Below are 4,886 nucleotides of genomic sequence, written 5' to 3' on the forward strand. Positions count from 1 at the left end.
GTGGAACACAGAACAAGACAATGTTCCAGGACATCACCAAACTATGCAAATCACGCGGCAATAGTATTGCTGGCGCCTTGATTGGCATGCACACGTTCACTGGCTGCAACACTGTCAGCGTATTTGCAGGACACGGAAAAGTGGGCACCCTGAACAGACAGGACATATCAATGTGGCAGGGTGACCTATACCTATGGGTCCCGCCCACTAATCTCCACACACCAGGTGTTTCCGGCTACCTCAATTGGCCTGCCCCTTAATTGGCCAGCCCCTATAAATAGCCTGCCTAACAGAGTGTAGGCTAAGGCTGGCTTCTCTCTCTGGTGTCTTCCCCTCCAAACCTCCATTGGAGGAAGGTATGTAGTGAGAATTATGTTTGATTGATGCACATTGCATGTCTCCTTGTGTTTATGGAGTTTGTTTCATTCCTTAAACAGACTACTGTGTATCTGTCCTGGGTCTGGGTAGCAGGAGCTGTTCATATGCCAATGCTAACTGCTGTGGTGAGTCTAGTAATTGGCTAAAAGTATGTCACATGTCATTATGTTTGTCTGTGGCTAATTGTGCCTTTTCTTTTTATACAGAACCTAAGCTGCTGTTCTAGCTGTTCTGCCCTTCTACTGCTGTATAAGTGTACCGTAATTTAGTAAAAGATTGAATTGTTGTTTTAACTGTCCAGAACTAATATTTCCCTCTTTGTGCCCCGCATAGGCCTGGCCACTGGAGTGGGTGGGGATTAGACTGGTGTGAGCTACGGGCCCTCCCTACCTGCCTCTTCCTTTCATATTGCATGCGTGTGAGTGTGCCTTTGCAGTGTGTCTTGTTTAAGCACCTTATGCACCAAGCACTTTAAGTGTGTGTGTGTGATATTGTACACGCTTGGTGTGGTAGGTACTTTTACTCTTAAGCTTTCTCATATTTTACCCTTAACCCAGTCAATCCCTCTCACTTCAGTTCCAGTGCCCTTTGCTTTTACCCTTCCCCCTTAATAGCTTGGACATTTTAAAGGTGCATTTCCCTGTTTTTGCAATTTAGCTGTTTTTAGCACTATTTGAATAAATCTTAATAATTTGGCAATTTGCAATTAGTCTGAGCTTTTTCTAATAAATAATATACTTTTATACCTGGAAACCACGTCTCTGCTCCTCTCATTGGTCTTTCACCATTGTAAACGAATCTGTATGGTTTATCTGTGGGCATTAAAGCCCTGGTATTTCCTTGGGTGAATCTCCCTAGGTGGCGTTGTCAGTTATTTAGACCTGGTCACATCAAGAAGCCTTCCTTGAGCTCGGCCGTGCTTGGGATGTCTCTAATGAGCTCTTCAAGAAGCTGCTGGAAATCATGTGCCACATGTATTACGTATATGTACCCTCTACACACATTACAGATGTCAACCTCCTCCGATACCAACTTTTCTGCACCAGACGTGGGGAGGTCGAGTCCAGCCAGCTTCCACCATTTGAGGATTGGCTATTAATGCATTCCATTCATGCAAAAGATCAGACTGCAATCTCTAGACGGTCTCTTCAAACCCAGCCATCTGTACCAAGCCCCAAGGACCATGGGTGGACCACAGACGATGAGGGGCAGCTTGAAATCCAGTGGATGTGCGGTTCCCCAGCACCAGACCGTTTTGCAGTTGCTCTCCTGCAAGTGTGTGAGGTCATGCAAACCACCAGAGTGCACAGGTCTCAATAATGGTCTGAAGTGCACAAACCTGTGCAAACTACAAAAATGTGCCAACCAGCACACTCAGATGTGAATGACGATGATGGTGTTGCCCTCGTGGGTGGCATGGTGTCTCAGGAAGGGTAGATTGTCCTAATATTGTCCTGAAAGACTGGAAACATTTTGAATGTGGCTGTTCATATAATGTAACACAAATAAAACTATTTTTGAGTGAGAAACGTGTCAATTTACTCTGTTTTTGACTGAGAAATGTGCCACTTTAGTAGACAAGCATAGTATATCTAGTATAGTATGTACAATATCATAGGATAGTTTGCCTATATCTATGTAATATTAACAGTAGTCCAGACACACCCTAGGCAACGGATAATGAAAGAAAGATGATTTCCAGGGAGGGCACTTTCCTAGTTTTGAACGACAGCAGTCCATAATTTAAGAGGCCATAAGCACTAATAAGCTACCAGTCATCAAGGTCTATCATATAAAAACATAATCTAGGGATGTATATGAATTTTAAAAAATCACAAGTAAAATTTGCCCACCTGGCTGGTACCGATTTGTTAAATTTAGGGCTCTGGCTCATTTCCCTTGAGAAGTCATTCTTCTACCTTAAGGGCCACCTTCACCCCTCACGATGGGATAGTATGGGCACATGATACCTTTTCTGAATCCTTATAGTCCTGTGAGTATTCCAGTGTTTGTTGTTTGTATCTCTGATGTTCCTAGATGCCACAGTGCTGAAATAAAACTATAGTTTAGACGAAAATTGTGGAAAAACGAATGTCACTGACAGTTTGAGGAGCTCCTGTGACCTCTGTATTTGTCAGAGAGACACAAAACTGAGCTTAAATGAAAGCTAGGAAGCTACCCTTTAGAATTATATCAAAGATATTCTCATCAAACATGAGTAAAGGTCCTAAAAAGAGCCTAGAATAGGATATGCATCGGCACCTAGAATCCAAATTATTGTAGGGGCTGGCTAACTTCATGAGCTGATAACCGTGAGAAAGCTACCATTCTGGAAAGGCTATCATACTAAAATATCATCTATGGATATATACATGTTCAGAAATCATGATTAGAATTTGCCCACTTGAGTGGTACCGATATGTGAAATTTTGGTGTTTGGCCCATGGACTAAATATACACATCACATAAAAGACAGAGGACATAAATCAAAATGTACATTTCCTTTTAAAAGCACTTAACTGTCCACAAGTGCAAGACCCCTTTTTCTGGTGAACCCAGAGATGTACATCTTCATTTTGAGGTATTGCAAATCACTTTGGTGCTATAACCCATTGGTTTCCTCATCCTTCCATTTTAGCACAGCATACATTGTGTTTGGGCGCTCTACATTCTCACATTTGAGACAAGGTTTATTTCACTGGTCTATCAGTGAAGAGGAGGTCTATCAGAGCGCGTGCATACATAGTTTGTGCTGCCACTAGGGGTGTACAGTGTTCAATATTAGTCCAGAAATGACAAGATGAGTGACCTCTGGGCTCTGGGTGAGTTTGACGGCCTGGCATGGTTTTTTTTACCCCTCCCCAGGTTAGCTGACAGTGTGATGTCACAGAGGAGGTCTATCAGAGCGCGTGCATACATCGTTTGTGCTGCCACTAGGGGTGTACAGTGTTCAATATTACTCCAGAAATGACAATATGACCTCTGGGCTCTGGGTGGGTTTGACGGCCTGGCATGGTTGTTTTTACCCCTCCCCAGGTTAGCTGACAGTGTGATGTCACAGAGGAGGTCTATCAGAGCGCGTGCATACATCGTTTGTGCTGCCACTAGGGGTGTACAGTGTTCAATATTACTCCAGAAATGACAATATGACCTCTGGGCTCTGGGTGGGTTTGACGGCCTGGCATGGTTGTTTTTACCCCTCCCCAGGTTAGCTGACAGTGTGATGTCACAGAGGAGGTCTATCAGAGCGCGTGCATACATCGTTTGTGCTGCCACTAGGGGTGTACAGTGTTCAATATTACTCCAGAAATGACAATATGACCTCTGGGCTCTGGGTGGGTTTGACGGCCTGGCATGGTTGTTTTTACCCCTCCCCAGGTTAGCTGACAGTGTGATGTCACAGAGGAGGTCTATCAGAGCGCGTGCATACATCGTTTGTGCTGCCACTAGGGGTGTACAGTGTTCAATATTACTCCAGAAATGACAATATGACCTCTGGGCTCTGGGTGGGTTTGACGGCCTGGCATGGTTGTTTTTACCCCTCCCCAGGTTAGCTGACAGTGTGATGTCACAGAGGAGGTCTATCAGAGCGCGTGCATACATCGTTTGTGCTGCCACTAGGGGTGTACAGTGTTCAATATTACTCCAGAAATGACAATATGACCTCTGGGCTCTGGGTGGGTTTGACGGCCTGGCATGGTTGTTTTTACCCCTCCCCAGGTTAGCTGACAGTGTGATGTCACAGAGGAGGTCTATTAGAGCGCGTGCATACATCGTTTGTGCTGCCACTAGGGGTGTACAGTGTTCAATATTACTCCAGAAATGACAATATGACCTCTGGGCTCTGGGTGGGTTTGACGGCCTGGCATGGTTGTTTTTACCCCTCCCCAGGTTAGCTGACAGTGTGATGTCACAGAGGAGGTCTATTAGAGCGCGTGCATACATCGTTTGTGCTGCCACTAGGGGTGTACAGTGTTCAATATTACTCCAGAAATGACAATATGAGTGACCTCTGGGCTCTGGGTGGGTTTGACGGCCTGGCATGGTTGTTTTTACCCCTCCCCAGGTTAGCTGACAGTGTGATGTCACAGAGGAGGTCTATCAGAGCGCGTGCATATGTTTGGCAAGCTCCCACTTTGAACACAAACCTGTCCAGTGTCCAATTTGTAAAGGCTATGCACTCCAGTGAACAGCTTTTATCTATTAAGATAATGAGAAGTACGTTCTCAATGTTATTGAAACAGTTATTGTCATACATAAACATCATTTGTATTATATAGCTTCATTTAAATGCTTAGTTTATTAGTTTAATGTGGAAAATAATGATTTTTCAATCGCCCCTGTCTGCTCTATAATTGTGCAGAATCGTTCTTTTACTTTGAAATTTTTTGAAAAATCTCACCGGAACTTCTTATATTCGCTAGCTCTTATATTCGCTCACAGAACACAGGTGTCGCCGCCTTGCTGCCGCCGCCAGCCAGCAGCCAGGCAGGGGAGGACATGCAGAG

The 4,886-nt window shown here is 44.5% G+C and overlaps 1 protein-coding gene across 1 annotated transcript in view; it reads left to right on the forward strand.

Annotated features, from left to right (window-relative positions):
* The window catches only part of LOC310785919 (histone H3.2), a gene marked incomplete at its 3' end in the record, with an annotated part of 116,626 nt that overhangs the window by 49,782 nt on the left and 61,958 nt on the right, over window positions 1-4,886 (forward strand). The gene's annotated exons all lie outside the window — the stretch shown is intronic.

The sequence above is a fragment of the Poromitra crassiceps genome (genome assembly GCF_964638095.1).
Source record: "Poromitra crassiceps genome assembly, chromosome: 12".
In the NCBI taxonomy this organism is placed as follows: Eukaryota; Metazoa; Chordata; class Actinopteri; order Beryciformes; family Melamphaidae; genus Poromitra; species Poromitra crassiceps.